This window comes from Pristiophorus japonicus, chromosome 18 (genome assembly GCF_044704955.1).
Source record: "Pristiophorus japonicus isolate sPriJap1 chromosome 18, sPriJap1.hap1, whole genome shotgun sequence".
NCBI classification, from domain to species: Eukaryota; Metazoa; Chordata; class Chondrichthyes; family Pristiophoridae; genus Pristiophorus; species Pristiophorus japonicus.
In genome coordinates this window covers 34,727,459-34,752,277 of record NC_091994.1, presented here as the reverse complement: position 1 = coordinate 34,752,277, position 24,819 = coordinate 34,727,459, and the positions used below count along the sequence as shown (strand labels likewise).

General features: G+C 45.9%; 1 protein-coding gene across 1 annotated transcript in view; it reads right to left on the bottom strand.

The window, feature by feature from the left end:
- Positions 1–24,819, bottom strand: part of fbn2b (fibrillin 2b) — a 563,973-nt gene that overhangs the window by 516,963 nt on the left and 22,191 nt on the right. The gene's annotated exons all lie outside the window — the stretch shown is intronic.

Sequence of the window (24,819 nt, the reverse complement as noted above, 5' to 3'; positions counted from 1 at the left end):
CTAATACTTTGCCATAAAAATGCATTTGAAGAAACAGACAGTAGAGCAGGTCTCAGGGGGGATAAGCTTTTTAAAAACGCTCAAAAACTTGCAACTAAAAAAACAGAAAAATGACTCTTGCTGTACCTGAAAATCTGGTCGCAGGGTTGAGACCTCAAACAAGCACAATGGGAGGTCACTCGCAATTGAGAGGCGGGGCCACGTCCAGTTTTCTGGGAGGAGATTCGTTTGGATGGGGGGTTTGATTGATGGATTTTAGATCAAGGAGACTTGGGTATATTGTAGTTAGACGCGTAACTCACTTACGTCCAAAATTCTGCAATCTTTTAAGCCACGCAATTGGTTTGCACCCAGATTACGCATGTATCCTTTCTGACCAATTTACTACGCTCCCCCTAATTCCCTACCCCTTCATGTTCTCCAATAATCTCCAATGTGTTTGTCAAAGGCTTTTTGAAAGTCCATGTCCAGCTCATCCATTACATGTCCCTCAGCCGCCATATCTGCCACCTCCTCAAGAACTCCGTCGATCTCACAGGACATTAATACGCTTTGTGAATCTTGCCACACATTGAGGAGCTATTGATGCCTGACAGCCAGGGCAGAGAGATGGGCCAGCCTAAAACAGAATAATAAAATCCACGCACAATGAAATAGGAAGTAGAAAAAAATGACAACAGCACAAGAGACTGTCTGGGAGTGTAATCAGACTGTGGAGTCACCTTACAACACAGGACTGCGATCAGACGGAGGGTAATCTCACAATCCAGGACATGAATCAGGCTGTGGGTTATTTTACAATGCAGTCTCACAACTCCTGCCCTTGGAACTCCTCGTCTTCCTCAGTTTTCGCTTCCTCTTACAATCTACAGGCTTTTAATATTGAAGGTTGGTGTCCACTAACTATTACTTCCTGATTTATTTCAGCTTCCCTCTTCTTTCCAACCTGCCTCTCAGGCCTGGGTTGGGTTGTTGACTTCAAACCAGGGCAGGTTTAGACAGGGAAATGTACACAATCGTCCATGTAGATCAATCTGCAGTTGGTTGGGTCACAGACTCACCATTCTAAACAGTTGCCCAGATAGGCTGCTAAACTTATACTAGGTTACACTGGTGATGCTGATGCCTGAACATGCTATCTGTCATGTAAGTATGTTTGGGGTTGCTAGCCACCAGGTGGCGCCACTGTCGGAGGTCATTGGGCTGTACGCACGTGTGTGCGGCCCAGGTATAAAAGGCAAGCCATCATGTAATATAATCACTTTGGGCCCTAATAAAGCAGAGCCAGATTTGTACCTGTGTTAGTTTATAGTATTCAGTCTATCAAGTTATTATCTATATAACATTTGGCGACGAGGTAACATAAGAACCTTCACATAAGAACCAAAAATGAGCACAATTGGAATTCTGGAGAGATTTGTGGAGGGAGAGGACTGGGCAGATTTTGTAGCTCGCCTGGACCAGTACTTCGTGGCCAATAAAATAGAGGAACCCACTGACTCAGTTAGCGCAGGGCGGTCTTTCTCACGGTTTGCGGTCCGGAAAATCTATGGACTCAAAGAATCTTCTCTCGCCTGCAAGTCCAATGGACAAGGACTATGAAGAATTGTGTGCTCTTGTATGTGACCATCTCAAACTAGAAGAATGCATCATCATCTCACGATATCGATTCTACAAGCACGTTTGTTCTGAGGGCCAGGATGTGTCAGAATTCATTACCGATCGAGGACGTCTAGCTGGACTGTGTAAGTTCGAAAACGCATTGGGAGACATGCTGCGGGACGACTTTGTAATCGGCATCAACCACGAGGTGATCCTGCGTAAGCTACTGGCGGTGGAGACGCTGGATTTGAGCAAGACCATCACAATTGCCCAGGCATGCATGATGACGGACAAAAACTTAAAGCAGATATCATTAAAAAATCAGAACTCGGCAAATACTGTAAACAAGATTGTATAGTCGTTTGACAGAGCTGCATATGGCAAGGCCTACTCGACTGCGTGTGTGAAACCTGTGGCTACCCAAAGTCCGCCAACGGAAATGAATCCGATTTCACCATGTTGGCATTGTAGGGGCAATCATCGGCCTCATCAGTGTCGGTTGAAACAGTACATTTGTAAAGGCTGTTCAAGACTGGGGCATCTCCAGCGCATGTGTCCGCAACTGAGCAAGCTTGCTGCGATACACCACGTGGAGGATGATGACCAGTATAGCTCGGATCCAGATATGCAATCCGAGATACCAGAGGAGGAAGTGTATGGACTGTATTCATTCCTAATAAAGAGCCAACCGATAATGATTAATGTGAAACTTAACGGAGTCCCGGTACCAATGAAATTGGACATGGGTGCGAGTCAATCAATAATGAGCCAGAGAACATACGACAAACTTTGGGATACTAAGGCAGTGAAGCCTAAGCTGAGTCCATTCAATGACAAGTTGCGTGTGTACACTAAAGAACTCATAATGGTGATTGGCGGTGCATAAGTCAATGTGTCGTATGATGGTGCGGTTCAAGGTTTAACCGTTACGGATTGTACCAGGCAATGGTCCAACGCTGTTCGGCAGGAATTTGCAAGAAAAAAATCAAATGGAATTGGAACGATATCAAAGCATTGTCGTCGGAGGGTGATACTCCATGTGCTCAAGTGCTGAGCAAGTTTCTCTCGCTGTTTGAACCAGGCATCGGCAATTTCACAGGAGCCAAGGTGCAGATACATGTGGACTTGGATGAAAGACCCGTCCATCATAAAGCTTGGGCGGTTCCGTACATAATGAGGGAGCAGGTCGAAATCGAATTGGACAGACTCCAGCATGAAAGGGTCATATCACCGGTCGAATTTAATGAATTGGCCAGCCCCATTGTTCCTGTGTTGAAGAGTGATAGCACTGTCGGGATTTGTGGAGACTACAAGGTTACGATCAACCAAGTTTCGAAACGGAATCAATACCTGTTACCAAAGGCTGACGACCTGTTTGCAACGCTAGCCGGGGGGAAGTCGTTCACTAAACTGGATCTGACGTCGGCCTACATGACACAGAAGCTGGTCGAGACGTCGAAGAAACTTACGTGCATCAACTCTCATAAAGGACTGTTTATCTATAACAGGTGTCCTTTCGGAATTCGCTCGGCTGCAGCCATATTTCAGAGGAACATGGAGAGTCTATTGAAGCCCGTCCCAAGAGCTGACGTGTTCCAAGATGACATGCTGGTCACAGGTCGTGACACCGCCGAACATTTGAACAACCTGGAAGAGGTTCTACATCGTCTGGACAAAGTGGGACTCAGACTGAAACATTCGAAGTGAGTCTTCATGGCACCGGAAGTCAAATTCCTGGGGAGGAGTATTGCTGCTGACGGCATCAGGCCTACGGACTCGAAAACCAAGGCCATCAAAAATGCACCCAAGCCTCAGAATGTGATGGAGCTGCGTTCGTTCCTTGGTCTACTCAACTACTTTGGTAATTTCCTACCTAGATTAAGCACTTCATTAGAGCCACTGCACATGCTGTTAAGAAAAGGCGACAACTGGGTTGGGGTGCGTCTCAAGATAGAGCTTTTGAGAAAGCTACTAAACTGCTTTGCTCTAACAAGCTGCTGGTACATTATGATCCGTGTAAGCATCTAGTATTGGCCTGTGATGCTTCATCATATGGAGTTGGTTGTATGCTCCAACAAGCTAACGAGTCAGGTAAACTACAACCTGTTGCGTATGCTTCTAAAAGTTTATCAAAGGCGGAAAGAGCCTACAGCATGGTAGAAAAAGAAGCATTAGCCTGTGTATGGGGTTAAAAAGATGCATCAGTACCTGTTTGGTCTTCGGTTTGAATTGGAAACAGATCACAAGCCACTCATTTCATTTGTTTTCCGAAAACAAAGGTATCAATACCAATGCATCGTCCTGCATCCAGAGGTGGGCGCTGACATTATCTGCCTATGATTATGTCATTCGCCATAGACCTGGCACCGAGAATTGTGCCGATGCACTGAGTCGTCTGCCATTGCCCACACCGGAGGTGGAGACGCCACAACCTGCAGACCTACTGTTAGTTATGGATGCTTTTGAAAGTGAAGGAACCTCTGTCATGGCTCAACAAGCTAAGACCTGGACTAGCCAGGACCCGATACTATCGGTTGTGAAACATTGTGTCCTTAGTGGTGATTGGTCTGCCATACCCAAGTAAATGGGTGATGAGACCAAACCTTACAACCGTCGCAAAGACGAACTATCCATTCAGTCAGATTGTTTACTGTGGGGTAATCGTGTTGTTATGCCTAAGAAAGGCAGAGAGAAATTTGTACATGATCGACATAGCACTCATCCCGGTACTGTCATGATGAAAACCATTGCCAGGTCTCATGTATGGTGGCCTAGAATTGACTCTGATCTGGAATCATGTGTGCATCAGTGCAACACTTGCATGCAGCTGAGTCTGTGGTCGTGGCCATCCAAACCATGGTCCAGGATCCACATCGACTTTGCAGGTCCCTTTCTGGGAAATATGTTTTTAATTGTGGTGGATGCATATTCCAAGTGGATAGAGTGTATGTCATCCAGTACATCCACAGCTACCATTGAGAGCCTTCGTGTCACGTTTGCCACTCATGGTTTGCCAGACATCGTTGTAGGCGTCAACCGACCTTGCTTCACTAGTCTGGAGTTTCAAGAGTTCATGAAACTCGATGGTATCAAACATGTGAGGTCAGCAACATTCAAACCCGCATCTAATGGTCAAGCAGAGCGTGCGGTCCAAACCATCAAGCAGAGTATGAAACGTGTAACTCCAGGTTCACTGCAGACTCGCTTGTCATGCATATGGCTTAGTTACAGGACAAGACCCCACACGCTTACCGGGGTCCCCCCTGCTGAACTATTGATGAAGAGAGGTCTCAAGAGCAATCTCTCTTGTCCACCCTGACTTGAACGATCATGTTGAATACAGATGTCAAAGTCAGCAGTGGTATCATGATCGCGCTGCTGTGTCACGCGACATTTCTGTTAACAATCCTGTGTATGTACTAAATTATGGTCAAGGTCTCAAGTGGATCGCCGGTACTGTTACGGCCAAGGAGGGTAACAGAGTGTTTATCATCAAGCTCAAGAATGGGCAAACATGCAGGAAACATGTTGATCAGATAAAGCTGCGGCACACGGATGAACCGGAACAGTCTGAGGAAGACACGATCAGTGACCAACCAACCTCCCCTCAGTCATCAGATGACTCCGCTGTCAGCAACGAATCTGAACTTTAAATCCTTGACATGGTCATTAACATTCCCATCAGATCGGCTACCCAGCCCCCAGTCATAACAGACCCAGAATGCTTGCCCAAGGCTGGAGTTGAACTGAGACGATCAACTTGGGAGCAGAAAGCCCTGGACCGTCTCAATTTGTAAAAAGATTATTACTATTATCTTAAAGGGGGATATTGTCATGTATGTATGCTTGTGGTTACTAGCCACCAGGTGGCGCCACTGTCGGAGGTCATTGGGCTGTACGCATGTGTGTGCGGCCCAGTTCGGGAGAGTCCGAGTGCGGGAGAGTCCGAGAGCGGGAGAGTCGGCGACTTAGTCGGGAGGTTGGCGAATCGATAGGCCCCGAGGTCGGCGAGTTGGTAGGCCCTGAGTTCGGCAAGTCAGTAGGCCCTGTGAGGTCGGTAGGCCCAAAGTTCGGTGAGTCGGTAGGCCTTGAGGTCGGTCGGCCCTGTGAGGTTGGTGAGTCGGGATTTTGGAGGCCATGAGTTCGGAGGCCTCTGAGGTCGGTGAGGTGAGTTGAGTTGAGTTGGTAAGTTGCTCTCTTTTCTCTATTTCTTTTTAAGTAGCTTTTACACTAGATAAGGCTAACTAGAGGGATGGCAGTGCAGCTCAGTCCCATGGAGTGCACATCCTGCAGCATGTGGAAAGTCCTGGATGCTTCGCACAGCCTAGACAACCATATGTGCAGGAGGTGTCTCCAAGTTCAACTGCTCGAGCTCCGCGTTTCCATGCTGAAGCAGCGGGTGGAATCAATGAGGTGCATCCGCGAGGCTGAGAACTACGTGGATAGCATGTTTCATTAGGTGGTCACCCCGCAGCTTAAAGGCGTGCAGGTAGAGGGGAAGTGGGTGACCACCTGATGTAGTAAGTGTGCTAGGCAGGTGTCGCAGGAATCCCCCCGTGAGTCCATCTCGCTTTCAAACCAATATTCACTTCTGTGTATCGGTAAGGACGATGGTGCCTCTGGGGTGTGCAGCCAGAGCCAATTCCAAGGCACCCGGGTGGTTCAGCTACACAGGGGGGGAGGGACGAAGAACAAAAGAGCCCGAAGTGATAGGGGTTTCTATAGTTAGGGGAACAGACAGGCATTTCTGCGGCCGTAGACGTGACTCCCAAATGGTTTTGTGCCTCCCTGGTGACAGGGTCAAGGATGTCACAGAGCTGATGCAGGGCATCCTGGGGTGGGGGGGTGGGTAAACAGCTAGAGGTCGTGGTCCATATTGGGACCAACGACATAAGTAAAATAAGGGATGAGGTCCTACTTGAAGATTTCAGGGAGCTAGAAAGAAAATTAAAGGGTAGGACCTCAAAAGATAGTAATCTCCGGGTTACTGCCGTTGCCACGTGTTAATGAGCATAAGAATAGAAGGATAGAGAAGATGAATATGTGGCTGGAAAGTTGGTGTAGGAGGGAGGGCTTTAAATTCTTGAGGCATTGGGACTGCTTCTGGGGGAGATGGGACCTGTACAAACCGGACGGGTTGCATCTCAACAGCGCCGGGAGCAATATCCTCATGGGGAGTTTTGCTATTGCTGTTGGGGAGAGTTTAAACTAGCTTGACAGGGGGCTGGGAACCTGAGAATGAATTCAAAAGGGAAGGAAGTAAAGCTGAAATTGGATAGCAAGAATCTAGAAAGCAAATCTGTAAGACAGAGGAAACACGGTTTAGTATATAGTAAGCAAGGAGGTCTTCCTCTGCTGAATGGTATATACTTTACTACAAGAAGTATAGCGAATAAGGTAGATGAACCAAGAGCACGGTAGACACTTGGGAGTATGACATATAGCCATTACAGAAACATAGCTGAAAGAGGGGCAGGTTTGGCAGATCAATATTCCTGACTACAGGATTTTTAGACAAGACAGAGAGGGGGGTAAAAAGTGGGGGGAGGTGTTGCGGTACTGATTAAAGAAAATATTACAGCGGTGAGGAGGGATGATATGTTAGAGGGATCATCAAATGAAGCCACATGGGTCGAATTGAAAAATAAAAAAGGGGCGATCACACTGCTGGGCATGTATTATAGACTCCCAAACAGTGGGAGGGAGATAGAGGAGCAAGTATGTAGGCAAATTGCTGTGAAGTCCAAAAACCATAGGGTAGTAATAGTAGGGGATTTTAACTATCCAAATATTGATTGGGACAAATTTAGTGTGAAGGGTATAGAGGGTGCAGAATTCTTGAAATGCATTCAAGATAACCTTTTTAGTCAGAATGTAGCAAGCCCAACACGAAAGAGGGCGGTCTTGGATTTAGTTTTGGGGAATGAAGCTGGGCAGGTTGAAGGGGTATTAGTGGGAGAGCACTTGGGTGCCAGTGACCATAATTCAATCAGATTCAAGTTGGTTATGGATAAGGACAAGAATAGGCCTGGAATAAAAGTTACGAATTGGGGAAAAGCTAATTTTGCTAAATTGAGGAGTGATTTGGCCATGGTGGACTGGAAACAGCTACTTGGGGGTAAATCAGTGTTGGAAGAGTGGGAGGCATTTGAAGAGGAGATCTGGAAGGCTCAGGCCAAACATGTGCCCTTAAAGAAAAAGACTGGGAAAAATAATTCTAGAGCCCCTTGGATGTCTTGCAGGGGAGGATTAAGAAAAAAAGGGAAGCTTATGACATATATCAACGGCTAAATACTATAGAATCTTTAGAGGAATATAAAACGTTAAGAGGCAAAATTAAAAAGAATATTAGGAATGCTAAGAGAGAGCACGAGCAATTCTTGGCCAGCAAAATTAAGGAAAACCTTAAGATGTTCTTTAAATATATTAAGAGTAAGAGGGTAACTAAAGAAAGGGTAGGGCCTATTAGAGACAATGAGGGTAATCTTTGTGTGGAGGCGGAAGATGTTGGGAGGTTCTCAACGAATACTTTGCATCTGTTTTCACAAAGGAAAAGGGCAATGCAGATACTGCTATCGAGAAAGAGTGTGATATTCTGGATGAAATAAATATAGTGAGAGTAAGTATTAAGGGGTTTTAGCAGCTTTGAAAGTAGATAAGTCCCCAGGCCCAGATGAAATGCATCCCAGGCTGTTGAGCGAAGTAAAAGAGGAAATAGCAGAGGCCTTGACCATCATTTTCCAGTCCTCTTTGGATCTGGGCATGGTGCCGGAGGATTGGAGGACTGCTAATGTAGTACCCTTGTTTAAGAAGGGAGAAAGGGATAATTACAGGCCTGTCAGCCTAACCTCAGTGGAAAATTATTGGAAAAAATCCTGAAAGACAGGATAAATCTGCATTTGAAAAGGCAAGGATTAATTAGGGACAGTCAGCATGGATTTGTTAAGGGAAGATCGTGTCTGACTAACCTGATTGAATTTTTTTTAAGGAGGTAACCAAGAGGGTCGATGAGGGTAGTGCGTACGATGTAGTATATATGGACTTTAGCAAAGCTTTTGATGAGGTCCCACATGGTAGACTGGTCATGAAGACTAAAGCCCATGTAATACAGGGCAAAGTGTCAAGTTGGATCTAAAATTGGCTTGGAAGTAGGAAGCAAAGGGTAATGATTGATGGATGTTTTTGTGACTGGAAGAATGTTTCCAGTGGGGTTCCACAGGGCTCAGTACTGGGACCCTTGCTTTTTGTGGTACATATCAACGATTTAGATTTGAATATAGGGAGTATGATTAAGAAGTTTGCAGACGACACTAACATTGGCCGTGTGGTTAATAATGAAGAGGAAAGTCATGGGCTGCAGGAGGATATCAATCTACTGGTCAGGTGGGCAGAGCAGTGGCAAATGGAATTTAATTCAGAGAAGTGTGAGGTGATGCACTTTGGGAGGGCTAATAAGGAAAGGGTATACACATTAAGTGGTAGGCCACTTAATAGTGTAGATGAAAAAAGGGACCTTGGCGTGCTTGTCCACAGATCCCTGAAAGTAGGCCAGGTGGATAAGGTGGTTAAAGCAGCTTACGGAATGCTTGCCTTCATTAGCCGAGGCAAAAAATAGAAGAGCAGGGAGGTTATGCTTAAATTGTATAAGACTTTGGTTAGGCCACAGCTGGAGTATTGTGTGCAGTTCTGGTCGCCATATTATAGGAAGGATGTGATTGCACTGGAGAGCGTGCAGAGGAGATTTACTAGGATGTTGCCTAGAATGGAGAACCTTAGTTATGAGGACAGATTGGATAGGCTGGGTTTGTTCTCATTGGAGCAGAGGAAGATTGAAGGGAGACCTCATTGAGGTGTACAAAATATTGAGGGGCCAAGACAAAGTGGAAAGTAAGGGTCTATTTCCATTGGTGAAGGGGTCTATTACGAGGGGGCATAGTTTTAAGGTGGTTGGTAGAAGGTTTAGAGGGGATTTGAGGGGGTGCTGTGGGGATCTGGAACTTGCTGCCTGGAAGAGTTGTGGATGCAGAAACCCTCGCCACTTTTAAGAGATGGTTGGATGGGCACTTAAAGTGCAGCAACCTGCAGGGTTACAGACCTAGAGCTGGTAATTGGGATTAGACTGGATGACCTTTTGTTGGATGGAGCAGATATAATGGTAAGTACTGCAGGGAATAGAATACGGCCAGGGTGATCTCTTGGACTAATTTCGATCACCTGGATGGGTCGGAGAGGAATTTTCCCAGATCTTTTTCTCCCTAAATTGGCCTGGGTTTTTAATCTGGTTTTTGCCTCTCCTAGGAGATCACATGGCTCCGGTTGGGGTGGAGTGTAGAATGTTTTAGTATAAGGGGTGTCGCAGTTGTGGTGAGGCAGATTGGTTGGGCTGGGTGCTCTTTGTCTTTCCGTCATTGTTCATAGGTTTATATGTAACCTTTAAGGCTGCTGACCAAGGGCCGTGTGGCTCTTTGTCGGCCGGCGCGGACACGATGGGCTGGAATGGACTCCTTCTGCGCTGTAAATTTCTATGTTTCTATAAAAGGCAATCCATCATGGAATGTAATCACTTTGGGCCCTAATAAATCAGAGCCAGGTTTGTACCTGTGTAGTTTACAGTATTTAGTCTATCGAGTTACTACATATATAACACTATCTACTTACGCTCCCGTAGCGCTTCACTAAAACTGAACAAAACTTGAATTCTGGCTGCCATGGTCGCTGAGCTGGGACCCATTTTCAGACACTTAATAGTCTTTCCCCAGTCACTATTGCTCAATTCTTAAATTATATGGGAAAGTAGAAATGGAATTTTCTGACATCATTGTAAGTGTTGCAACAACTGCTGGGAATAGCCTGTGGGACACTCGGGATCATTCCCAAGTCACTGATTTGAGCAAATTCTTTATTTTTTCAGGAGCGGCTTTCCAAGTTGGGGGTAGTGGGACTGTTCAAATTGGACAGCAAGGCATAGAGTCAACACCACTTGTGTTCAGATTCAAATGTTTATTTGTGCAAATATTGGAACTTTAACCTTTTAGGCAACTGGATTATAAATCTCTGGGGACTTTTGTGTATTTCACACTCAATGTTTCTTATGGTGGTTTTCATGAGGAAATTAAAGTTATACTTCCTGTTCAGGGAGGGTTGTGGGTTTTACCTTGGCTGTGGCTTTTCTGGAGTGCTGGAAGTTGCTGTTGTGGGAGCTTGAAGTAGGTTCAGCAGGACTAGCAGACAAGTGAGCCAATACTAGCAGAGAAGTAGGAGTGAGAGAGAGAGAGGGAGAGAGAGAATGAAGAAAGGGAAGAAACAACTTGCACTTCTACAGCATTTTATCACTTACATGAGAAATGTTATGTTTCACATACAGTAAAATACTGAGGTGCAAACCACAACTGTAAAGTAGGTAAAAACAAACACGGCATCATCCCACATACAGCCATGAGACAAGGAGCACTGTACACTGAGCACACAGAATTTCCTACAGTCAGTTCACCCAAAACTCAGCTGCCCGTGTCCTAACTCACACCAAGTCTCATTCAACCATCACCCCTGTGGTCGCTGACCCACATTGGCTCCCCGACCAGCAATGCCACAAATTTAAAATTCTCATCATTATGTTCAAATCCCTCCCTGTAACCTCTTCCAGCCCTACAACCCTCCATTTCTGGCATCCTCGATTTCCTTTGCCTCACCATTGGCAGCGTGACTTCAGCTGTCCAGGCCCTAAACTCTGGAATTGCCTCCCTAAACCTCGGTCTTAAAAAAGGAGAAAACACCCATTAAAAGATCCCATTGCACTATTTTTGAAGAGCAGGGGAGTTCTCCCTGGTATCCTGCTCAATATTTATACCTCAAAACATCCAAAAACAGATTATCTGGTCATTATCACATTGTTGTTTGTGGGACCTTTCTGTGCACAAATTGTGTTTCCTACGTTACAACAGTAACTATACTTCAAAAAGTGCTAATCGCCTGTAAAGCGTTTTGAGAATTACGGAGGTCGTGAAAGGCGCTGCATAAATGCAAGTCTTTCTTTTTAAACCCAGATATAGCTGATATTTTTAGTTAATTCTATAATTCAATTGGTATCATTTAAATGATTGTGTGTGACTGGCCACATTCACACATATCTGGAGTAACTGACAATGCGAAGCACGCAGGCGCAGAGTATCACTGTGGAAAGGTCAGAGGTCAGCTGTCCGAGGGGGGGTAAATGAACACAGAACCAGCACTGTAGCATTGTGAGCCTCAAAGGGGGTGTTGGAGGGTGCACGACACAGTCACAGCACCGAGGTCCGGGGGGGGGGGGGGGGGGAGGCGAGGCAGGAAACGACTGCTTAATGCTGTAGTACTAAAAGAGCTCAGTGTTGCATCTGGTGGATGTGAGGTATCCAGAGAGTATTTATCCTGATCGGGTGACTCCAATCCTAATTGTAACCAATACTATTTACTCCAAGGGGTTTGTAGATTGAGTGATTGCTATAGCGATCTCCAAGCCAGCAAATTGCTGTTAATTAGTAACTCTGGGAGCCAGTAATTACTCAGTAGTTCACAGCTAAATGCATTCTCCGGTCCATCACCCTGTCGCCATGGAAACCACTTAGCCCCAAATGAAACCGCCACCCCCCTTCCACCTACACACCTCTGTCCTGATGATTCAGGTTGGTCACAATGAAAAAACTTCAAATGTGGGTTTATTAAACTTTTACTGAACTCCAACTGAAAATACCATACAATGGAAAGTGCTTCCTGAATCCGTTTCCTTGCTTGCAAGCAAAATTAAATGACATGTAAACATTACTTGTGATGGAGTCATGAGCCACCAAGAGCACTTCTTGTGCTGGCTTCTGCCCAGCACTGTGCTGGCCGATGCTTTCACTGCTAGGGATACCCTGGCATTGCAGTGCCGCCCAAAATGTCCCACAGGACAAACAGGCCATCCAAGCATTAGGGTCAATTTGGTGCTTCTCAATTTGAAGGATGGGAGAGTGGAATTATGTTTTAAAAGAATATGCCATCCAGAATCAATACTCCCCCCTAGCTTGGCCCAACACCCTGCCTGGATCCCTGCTCTGACACGAGACCCTGCCTCCTAAACCCCGTGTCAGCTGTGACTCAGTGGGTAGCACTCTCACCTCTGAGTCAGAAGGTTGTGGATTCAAATCCCACTTCAGGGACTTGAGAACATAAATCTAGGCCGACACTCCAGTGAAATACTGAGGGAGTGTTGCACTGTTGGAGATGCTGTCTTTCAGATGAGACGTTAAACCGAGCTCTCGTCTGCTCTCTCAGATGGATGTAAAAGATCCCATGGCACTATTACGAAGAAGAGCAAGGGAGTTATCCCTGGTGTCCTGGCCAATATTTATCCCTCAATCAACATAACAAAAAGCAGATTATCTGGTCATTATCACATTGCTATTTATGGGAGCTTGCGGTGCGCAAATTAACTACCGTGTTTCCCACATTACAAAAGTGATTACATCCAAAAGTACTTCATTGGCTGTAAAGTGCTTTGGGACGTCCGGTGGCCGTGAAAGGTGCTATATAAATGCATGTCTTTCTTTTTTCTTTCTTTAAAGTTTCTATCATTAAATGTTTCACGACCAGACTTGGACCCTGCTGATGTGGGCAATGTGACAATGCCCACCAACTTCATGAAAACATTTTGTTTTGTGGACAAAAACCTTCCTTCGTTTGTTTCTAAATATATGCCACCAGAAGAAAAATTCCATCGGAACGCGGGGTTAATGATGTCTGAGGTCACGGTGTGGAATATTGCACCAGGTTCTTCTCCTGCAACATAAAGGATCCGCAAAGGCTTTTTCTTGAAGATGTGGCCTCTAATCTCCGTTTATAAATGTAGGCAAGCTGCATTGAGACTGCTTTGGCCAGGACAGGGTTAAGAGACTCGATGTGTGCGCACAGCATAATTCCGACATATTTTTGCACATTGTGCAAAAATTGCTGCCCCAGGAGCCTTAAAGGTTTGACCACATTTTGAAACAATTACTTCTGATTACCAGCCCTCAATTTAAACCACATCTGCATCATTCTTCACTTAGTAATCGGTTTAAATGTAGCTTCACATCAAAGTTATTTTGGCATAGTTTGAAATCTGAGTGGAGCTCCCATACCTTGAAGGCATTCCATGTACTCTCAGCATCATTCCACTTCCTGCAGTACTGCCCGAGTACACACAGGGAAAATCGGAGGGCCTTTAATCCCGCTGCTCAGTCCCTGACATCTACACAAAAGATATTTCATTCACTTTTTAAAGATCCACAGTTTAAGTTGGAAAAGGGGTCAATGCCCCTCATATGGTATTGGATCAGAGCTTCCAGGCTTGGTTCCCACTCCGTCAGTTAACTGACCTCAGTTAGCTTTCATGCTACTCCTTAAACATACACACACACACACACACACACACACAACACATACACGGAGAGAAAAAAAAAATCAACCAGCGTTCTCACCGATCACTATTCCGTGATCCTTGTTGGAAAATGCATGTGTGTGGGGATATCGGTGAGGACAACATTGGACTCAGCTGTGATTCCCCCTATGATTACACCAAAGATGTCTCCGCAAGATCCTACAAATCCTCTGGGAGGACAGGCACACCAACATCAGTGTCCTCACTCAGGCTAATATCCCCAGCATTGAAGCACTGACCATACTCGATCAGCTCCGCTGGGCAGGCCACATAGTCTGCATGCCAGACACAAGACTCCCAAAGCAAGTGCTCTACTCGGAGCTCCTTCATGGCAAACGAGCCAAAGGTGGGCAGCGGAAACACTATAAGGACATCCTCAAAGCCTCCCTGATAAAGTGCAACATCCCCACTGACACCTGGGAGTCCCTGGCCAAAGACCGCCCTAAGTGGAGGAAGTGCATCCGGGAGGGCGCTGAGCACCTCGAGTCTCAACGTCGAGAGCATGCAGAAATCAAGCGCAGACAGCGGAAAGAGCGTGCGGCAAACCTGTCCCACCCACCCCTTCCCTCAACGACTATCTGTCCCACCTGTGACAGAGTCTGTGGCGCTCATATTGGTCTGTTCAGCCACCAAAGAACTCACTTCAGGAGTGGAAGCAAGTCTTCCTCGATTCTGAGGGACTGGCTATGATGATGATGATGACGATGATGATTGCATACCCTGCCCAACATTCACTATTTAACATCGCAGAGCACATGAAGAATGGCCACTCAAGCTAATGGCAGTGCCCAGGGAACTGTACCCCAGGGAGAGTCAGCGTCCAGAGGAACTGTACCCAGTGAACATAGGAGCTTTCAAAAGAGCTGCGGAGAAAAACTGAGTGCATAAGAAAAGAAGAAAAGAAAGGTAATGGGATTTAAAGTTTTGTCAAAAGCAAATAATTGTATAAGCTGACTTGCTGAGATTCAGTCAAAGGGCAGTTGTTGCCTGGGTGGTCAAATAGATTTCTGTAATAATAGTAACATACTTTACACACTCATATTGTCTCTAATACTCTCCCATGTATTTTACCATGCTCCAGTATTTATCCAATGGGATCCATCAAAAACTAGGGAAAACAATGGTATACCCAACATTGCAATTCACCCAGTAACAATCCAATTACCTCTCCATGTACCAAACATATTGCATTACAATTTACCTCACAATTGGCTTCTTCCTCCGATTGCCTCTCACACAAATCCCAGTAAAATGAACAGATACATTCAATGACAAAAGCTTCAGGTTAAACTAATTATAGCTACTCCTGGCGCAATTTACACCAATGCACACACACAATCAGTATTTTAATTAATATGTATGTATCTCTGATTTTAACACTGCTAAGTTTATTCAGTGTCCATCAGTGAAGAGTTTCATTCTTGGAGGTACGTCCATTCCACATTCGTAAGAAACTGTCTTTCCCAGGTACACCCCAGTCTCCCCTCCTGGTCTGATCTGCCGTTAACCAGGCCTCTGGTTCTGCACGGTCTGGCCTTCTACTTACACTCACTCAGGAGTCCTCTCACTCAGGTAGGATAGAGGTTCCAATTGGGTACAATCGGCAATCGACGTTTCAAAAGGTCATTTAAAAAAATGTTGCTTTAAAAAAGAATTCCTTGAAAGATTTAAGAGTGGTAACTTGTTGCACTTTGATTAATACAGCTGAAAACGGGTTTAATCACAAAAGTAAGCATTTTTAATCGGTGTGTGAGTAACCCGATCTTAAATATTTGAAAATGTCTTTTGAGAAATATATGGAACCATTTTCTAGTTTATATTGGTCAGTTTTCTTGCGCCCAAAAGAAGCAGTTTGATTTTTGGAGCCTCCTCGAAGGCTTGCACACAGAGCACAATTAGCGGAAACTCCCAATGGAAGAATCAAGAATCCTGGGGGTGTGGCAAGTTTTGTGGGCGGGGCTGTCTTCTGGCAAAAGAGCACAAATTCAATTTGTGCTGAACGTAATTTGCGCTTAAAATCCACAATTTTTTGCGCGGTTTACACCGAATTCAGGCGAATGCCGCTGAAAAAACAGTGCAACCAAGTGAAAACTGTACCCTACTGTCTTTTCTAACACATCGATCTGACTAATGACTAATAGCTAGATAAGCCTAATGAACGAGCCCAGTTCGGAGACAACAGGCGTCCTCAGACAGCCTGCTGGCAGGGGGATAGTTGTGTGTGTCTTGGCATAATGTCTTACTGTGTATACAACTGTGTTTTGTCTCTCCATGTGGAAATTGGTCAAAAAAACAGAACCCCTCGAGTGACAGAAAGAAAATAAGTCTTTTTTCCTGAAATGTTTGGAAAGAGCGTGCGATGATTTTGAATAAACACTGTTTTATTGGACCCTTATGTGTATGTTAAAGGGGCAAAGCTATCCTGCAACACAGAAATTCCATGATTCATTTTCCAGCTGGTTAACATTGTAGCTCTCATGGGGATAGTTGCAATTTTAATATCACTGACATTTTTAAAGGACTCAGTCCAATTTATGTGTTCCAACTATTGGGGGCAAGAATCACTGGGTGAGTAGCAACATCATAATGGCGCTCATTAAATCCCTTTTATTCAATGGCTTCATTAAATCCCATTGGTTCAATCCTGTTCATTACATCCTGTTCACAAATGGCATTCATTAAATCTGGTTTACTAAATGGCATTCATTTAATCATGTTCATTAAATAACCTTCAATAAATCCATTTGTTAAATGGACTTCATTAAATGGCATTTATTAAATGGCGTTCAATAAATCGTATTCAATAAATGGCCTTCATGAAATCCCTTTCATTAACGGCAGTTCATTAAATGTGGTGTATTAAACCTTGTTTATTGAATGACCTTCCTTAAATCCCATTCATTCAATATTGCTCATAAAATCCTGTTAAATAGCGAACATTAAATATGTACATTAAATTGTGTTCAATAAAATTCCCATTCATTAAACGGCATTCATTCAACAGCCTTCATTAAATTGCTTTCATTAAGTGTTTATTTACTGGCATGCATTCAATGGCTTTTATTAAATGGTCTTCATTAAGTAGCATTCAATAAAGGGCATGCATTAAATTGTATTCAGTGAACGGCCTTCCTTAAATGGCATTCATTAAACCCCATTCATTAAATGGTGTTTATTGAATCCTGTTCAATAAATGGTGTTTATTGATTCCTGTTCATTAAATAACCATTAAATTCCTTTGATTAAACAGCGTTCATTAAATTACTTCATTAGGTGGCCTTCATTCAATCATGTTCATTAAGGGTGTTCACTAATGACATGTTACATCGCTTTCAATAATGTCACATTAAAGTGTGCATTCCTGTTCATTAAGTGGTGTGCGTTAATTTATATTATATTCATTAAAAGGAATTTGTTAAATTATGTTCATTAAATGAGGTGGATTAATTTATGTTCATTAAATGAGGTGGATTAATTTATGTTCATAAAATCTATTCATTATATCTTTTAAAGCCTGTTCCAAATGAGGAATTTTGCCGGATAAGGGGAGGTCGCATGTTTGGGTGGACTGCGCTTTTAAGCACAGTTGCTGGGCTGTGGTGCTGCTGTGGTCAGTGTGTGTGTGCGCCGATTGGGTGGAACGACTATCAGTCATTCAGTGTACTGAGAAGAGTTGGTGGGCCAAGAGACAGCCCGACCCCCCGGAGGGAGCGCTGTGGGGAGGTGCTGCCGGCTGGAGGACTGTGGCTGCAGGGAGACGAGGAGGAGGCAGCCGATCGAGGAGAAAAATTATATTGGTGAGTAGGATTTTGACGGTCGTGTTCTGCGCATGCGCCGCCCGGGAATGGTTCCGGATGAGGGGTGGTGCCAGATAACGGAGTCCCGGATAAGAGAAGTTCAACTTGTACTTTATTTGAAGAGTAGTCACTGTTGTAATGCAGGAATCGTGGCAGCCAATTGGTCCAACAAGATTCCACAAATAGCAATGAAATACATAACCAGATAACCTGTGTTTTTAAAAACAATTATGTTGGTAGAGAGATAAATATTGGCCAGGACATGGAGAACTCCCCAACTCTTCTTCGAATAGAGTCTTGGGATCTATTATGTCCACCTCAGAGGGCAGATGGGGCCTCGGCTTAATGTCTCATCTGCAAGGCGGTACTTCTGACACAACGGGTCGAATGGCTTCCTTCTGTGCCATGAATGTCTATGATTCTATGATTCTGACAGTGAAACATTCCCTCAGTACTGCAATGATGTGCCAGCTTGGAATTTGTGCTCAAGTCTTTGAAGTGGGGCTTGAACCCTGACCTTCGGACTCAGAAGCAAGAATGCTATCCACTGAGCCAAGGCTGACGGTGTCATCTCATCTCAGAAACATCCTAAAAACAGTTCATATACAATGAGCTGTAATGTACGCTCTTCTTCTTGTTTTAGGAGTACGCAGATGACATTAATGCCCCCTATAGTTATTAGTTACCCAGATGGCTGCACTGACCATTGCATATCCCAAACCTATCCCTGTGCAGCATCTGCAAGTTTCATGGCCTCAAACCAAGGAGCCATAGCAGTTTTAAGCAACATCTGCTATTTCTGCAGTAACAGCGTTGGCTCAATGCAGTCAGTGTCTTCATATATTCAATAAAGGGAGTTTACTGGGAACTTTACACAAAACCTTTTACATATAGACTGAACTTCTCAAACTTCCAAAACACCGAGACTATAAAAACCATCGTAGGCTTAAATTTCTGATGGTAATTTTAATAACCTAACCAGCCTGCCTTTTCATGGAGAGCAATCTCCGGGTCCCTGATTATTTATAAATCATTTCACCGACATCTCCGCCCAGCACCCCACATCTTGGACCTGTGCAGTTCTGCCCCATTGTCTCATACCATCTTCAACTGCTTCATCAACGACCTTCCCTCCATCATAATGTCAGAAATGGGGATGTTCACTGATGACTGCATTGTGTTCAATGCCATTCGCAACTCCTCAGATAATGAAACAGTCCATGCCCGCATGCAGCAAAACCTGGACGACATTCAGGCTTGGGCTGATAAGTGGCAAGTAATAATCACACCACACAAATGCAAGGCAATGACTATCTCCAAAAAGTGAGAATCTAACCCCATCCCTTGACATTCAACGGCATTACTATTGCCAAATTCCTCACCATCAACATCCTGGGCGTCACCATTGACCAGAAACTTAACTGGACCAACCACAGAAGCGAGTGTCTCACCTCCTGACTCCCCAAAGCCTTTCCACCATTTATAAGGCACAAGTCAGGAGTGTGATAGAATACTCTCCATTTGCCTGGATGAGTGCAGCTCCAGCAACACTCAAGAAGCTCGACACCATCTAGGACAAAGCAGCCCACTTGATTGGAACCCCATCCACCAACTTAAACATTCACTCCCTCCACCACCAGCGCACCGTGGCTGCAGTGTACCATCTACATGATGCACTGCAGCAACTCGCCAAGGCTTCTTTGGCAGCACCTCCCAAACTCAGGACTTCTACCACCTAGAAGGACAAGGGCAGCAGGCGCATGGGAACACCCTGACCTGCAATTCACCTACAAGTTACACACCATCCTGACTTGGAAATATATCACCGTTCCTTCATCATCGCTGGGTCAAGATCCTGGAACTCCCTCCTTAACAGCACTGAGGGAGTTCTTTCACCACACGGACTGCTGCGGTTCAAGAAGGTGGCTCACCACCACCTTCTCAAGGGCAATTAGGAATGTACAATAAATGCTGGCTTTGCCAGAGAAGCCCACATCCCAGGAACGAATAAAAAGAAATTCATAAACCTAAAAGTACTGCTTATTAGCAGACAAACTGCGATAACCCAACAGGGTGATGCCTTTGTTAAAATAGTGGGCAGAGAAATGTCACGTGACTGCACTAAGATTCCACACACTGAGACAGCGAACAGTCAGTATCCACGGACTTCGAGCAGCAGAGACAAGCAGCAACACGTTTGATGTGGTAACTTGTGTCTCAGCCCATGCACTCAGCATTCAATCTGATCCCTGCAAGTACCTGGAATGAGGGTGGTGCCACGATGCCTTGTACTTGTCCCTCTGGCGGAACAAGGTGTTGGTGATGACAAGGTCGTGTTCCAGGCAATTTGTCAGGAGCAGGGTATCGCTGAAGTTGGTTTTCCCTACTCCCTCTCTGCCAATCACGCCTCACCCAAGGTCTGTGTCCTTACCGAGGAGGATCAGTTGATAAAGTGCAATAGCCCCACCAGCACCTGAGAGTCCCTGGCCCAAGACCGCCCTAAGTGGAGGAAGAGCATCCGGGAGGGCACTGAGCAACTCGAGTCTCGTCGCCGAGAGCATGCAGAAACCAAGCGCAGACAGCGGAAGCAGCGTGCGGCAAACCGGACTTCCCACCCACCCTTTCCTTCAATCACTGTCTGTACCACCTGTGACAGAGACTGTAATTCCCGTATTGGACTGGTCAGTCACCTGAGAACTCACTTTTAGAGTGGAAGCAAGTCTTGCTGGATTTCGAGGGACTGCCTATGATGATGATGATGATGATGATGATGATGATGATCCCTGCAGGATCCCGAGGAGAACAGGTTGTCCTTCACTGGCAGCTGGGGACACGTGAACTTTGTCAGTTGGCCTGACACGAGATTAGATAGGGCCTGGCTCCTTAAAACTCAATGGCTGACTGCCAGAGATTGTGCAGCGAGTTTCCAGTCTCAAGCTGCAGTAACTGTCTTTAATTTGAGCAGACTGCACATTCCCAACATTTTTCTGGAATTACGAGTCAAGCCCATTCTTTTGCTATCAGTAACTTCACTTCTGGAACACGGCCAAACGTTCTGGTACAAACCGGAATGAATGAAAAAAAACCATCCTGCCTGATGGCTGTCTGTGTGTAGTCCTGGTGTAGGAACATGCTGGCAATGTCCTGATACACAGATCCTTTATCCCAGTCCTAATCCGTCTCTGCTATAAAGCCAACAACAGCGTAATGAAACCTACCGGTTAATGCAGGCAGGGCTCCATCTCAATGAAACACTGGGGATCATGAGTAATTACACAGCACTGGCCTTTCAACAGGCGTTGCTCCAACACATGCAGAACTGCACTGACACACTAGATACAACAATGCACACCTCTGCATACAGGATCAGGAAATCATCCCACTGTATGTAGCAGCTCGCAATCTTAGTACATTAGAGTGAGTATCTCGGAAATTATGTACTATTATTTTGCCTGTCCCATTCGATTGCATGTAGGATGCTACTGAAGTAATATAGAGGACAACAGAGAGACCGGGTCAGCATCAGCAAATTTACACTCAGCTGCAATATACTCAAATCTGCCATCCCCAATATAATAATCCACTGGAGTAACGGTCCCCGGAGTGAGTCCCACCAGAGTAATAGTCCCCGGAGTGAGACCCACCAGAGTAATAGTCCCACCAGAATGAGTCCCACCAGAGTAACGGTCCCCGGAGTGAGTCCCACCAGAGTAATGATTCCCGGAGTGAGTCCCACCAGAGTAACGGTCCCCGGAGTGAGTCCCACCAGAGTAACGGTTCCCGGAGTGAGTCCCACCAGAGTAACGGTCCCCGGAGTGAGTCCCACCAGAGTAACGGTCCCCGGAGTGAGTCCCACCAGAGTAACGGTCCCCGGAGTGAGTCCCACCAGAGTAACAGTCCCCGGAGTGAGTCCCACAAGAGTGATTTCCACCAGAGTAACAGTCCCCGGAGTGAGTCCCACAAGAGTAACAGTCCCTGGAGTGAGTCCCACCAGAGTAACGGTCCCTGGAGTGAGTCCCACCGGAGTAATAGTCCCCCGAGTGAGTCCCCTGCGTGATAGTCCCCCGAGTGAGATCCACCGGAGTAACGGTCCCCCGAGTGAGACCCATGGGAGTGATAGTCCCCAAAGTGAGTCTCGCCAGAGTAACGGTCCCTGGAGTGAGAGTCGCAGAAGTGGGCCCCACGTTAATGCAGAACAGGACAAAGCAGCAGACATTCCTGCTGAGGCACCAGTGCCCCCAGGTTACAGATAAGCACTTTCAAAAGAGGCAGGTGAATAGAGTCAGCAGCTTCAGAACAATGGGAGCTGTGTCTCACCTGAAACCCAGGAGGCACAAGTACATACGAGAACACAAAGAAAAGCTGTCCCAGCACCTCTGAAACACTGTCCGTGTTTCTCTCCTATAAATTACACAATCCTTTACCACCATAAGCCACTGGATATCTCAGTCTCAACTCTGACCAAGTGCTGATATCCATGTGGGTTTGAAACACATTTATTGTACATCAGTCGATCCCTCATCACATGACTGACAGGATGTCAGATAGACCAAATTACGCTGGCATCTTATTAAATAAAGATAAAAGCCGTAACTATTTACTGCAATGGGCTTCCCTACAGCTTATTAAATAGCAATGGGAACTTCATGGAATGGTCAAAAATGTATTGGTTAACAGAGTGATGAGCTTTTGATATTAATGGTGTTCACCATTTAAGGGGAGACTTTGTGCAGATTTATTACATCAAAGCAGCGGACTTTGAATCCAACTGCACGAAATTATACTAATGAAATAAGAGAAGTGGTATTATTAAATTCATCATGCAGCAGACAGGAGTGGCAACTATTTTAAAATTAATAGATACAGCAGTGTCACCAGGAAGATTTTGAAATATTAATTTTGCAGATGCAAGCAGGAATTGGGAAGATGGGAAGGGAATATCCTTAAATTGTTATATAATCGCAAGCTGGAGCAGGACTGAAAATTTTTTTTAAATAGTTTTTATTCAAGGCAGTAATGGGGAGAGAAGGGCAGAGCTAGGGAACAGGGTCACAGGCGAGAGTCCGAGCTGGTTGAGAGGCCGAATTGGGGGCCTGGGTCACAGGAGAGGGGCCGAGCTGGGAGAGAGGCCGGATTGGGGGCCTGGGTCACAGGAGAGGGGCTGAGCTGGGAGAGAGGCCGGATTGGGGGCCTGGGTCACAGGAGAGGGGCAGAGTTGGGGGAGGGGCTGAGCTGGGAGAGGGGCCGGATTGGGGGCCTAGGTCACAGGAGAGGGTCAGAGTTGGGGGAGGGGCTGAGCTGGGAGAGGGGCCGGATTGAGAGACTGAGTCACAGGAGAGGGTCCGAGCTGGGAGGGGCCGAGCTGGGAGACTGGGTCACAGGAAAGGGGCCAAGCTGGGAGAGGGGGCAGATTGGGGGACTGGGTCACAGGAAAGGGGCCGAGCTGGGAGACTGGGTCACAGGAAAGGGGCCGAGGTGGGAACAGTGTCATGGAAGAAGGACTTTGCCAGAGATCATTTTGCAGCAGAGAGCAGGACCCAGGAGGGAAGCAGATGGCCAGCAGGACATTCGGAGGCTATAAGTGGCAAGTGAGTGAGCTTTCTGCAGCCCGGGAACTGGGAGGAGTGGGGTAGGGTTTGCCCAGATGCTGCAAGAGGTAGAAAATATTGCAATGGCGAGCATAGACAAACAGCACATCAAAAGGCAGTCAGCAGGACTTCCGGAGGTCTGGAGTGGGAGGTATGGGGAGACTCATGAAGCTGGGCCAGGAGTAGTGGGGAAATCAGGGTAGTACGGCAGAGCACAGAGAGAGGGAATAAAACACTAACAGAGGCGGGACGGCCAAGATGGCTACTGGGGACAGCAACAGCCAGGGAGGCCACCAAGGCCAGCACCTGCACAGCAAAGCCGGGAGCGGCTATTGAGAAACAGGCAGAACACTTGTAATGAGGGTGAAATAAATGAAAATATACAAGTTTAAAAAGGAAGCTTATCCACATAAAAGCCTGTAACTACAGCACGACAGGCAATTGTTTACATACAAAATTTCCATTGTAAATGTTTATATAGCCAGTCAAGCTCGACCTCTCCACCATCTCTCGACCCCCACCCCCCTGCCTCCACTGTCAGATTTCGAACCAAAATCCAGTCTTGGATAAGTTGCAATTTCCTCCAGTTAAACACTGGGAAGACTAAAGCCATCATCTTCACTGCCCTGCCACAATCTCAGCCACTGACTCTATAGCCCTCGGCAGTCACCGTCTCAGATTGAACCAAGCGGTTTGCAACCTTGGCAACATATTTGTCCCTCAGCTGAGTTTCCGACTCCATATCCTCTCCATTGCAAAGATTGCCTAACTCCACTTCAATAATGCTGCACACCTCTAGTACTGAAACCCTCACCCGTGCCTTTGTCACCCACAGACTTGACTATTGGGTGCAATTTCCACCAAACCCGCATGGCGGGAAACTGACCTGATCGGATCGGCAGCCTGTTTTATCCCTCACCCGATTTTACTTTCTGATCTGGTCCTGTCAGGTTCCCGCTGGGTAAGATAATGTACAATGATCCCCTTCCCACGCTGTCCAGGCTGGCCTCCCATGTTCCACCCTCTAAATGTCAGCTCATCCAGAATTCTACTTCCAGTATCCCATCCCACACCAAGTCTCACTCACTCCCTCCCTCATCCCATCCTTGCTGACCTACATTGGCTCTGGTCACTCAACACCTCCAATTTAAAATTCTCATCCGTGCATTTAAATCCCCCCATAGCCTCATCTGTTCCTAACTCCGTTCTTCTGAATCTGGCATCTTGCGTATTTCCCGGTCCCTTCAACCCTCCAATGGCGGCCGTATCTTCAGCTGCCTGGACCCCACGCTCTAGAATTCCCTCCCTCAACTGCGCTGCCTCTCAATTATGCACTCTTCCTTCAACATCCTGCGTAAAACCCACTTCTTTGACCAAAGGTTCAGTCATCCCTCCTAGC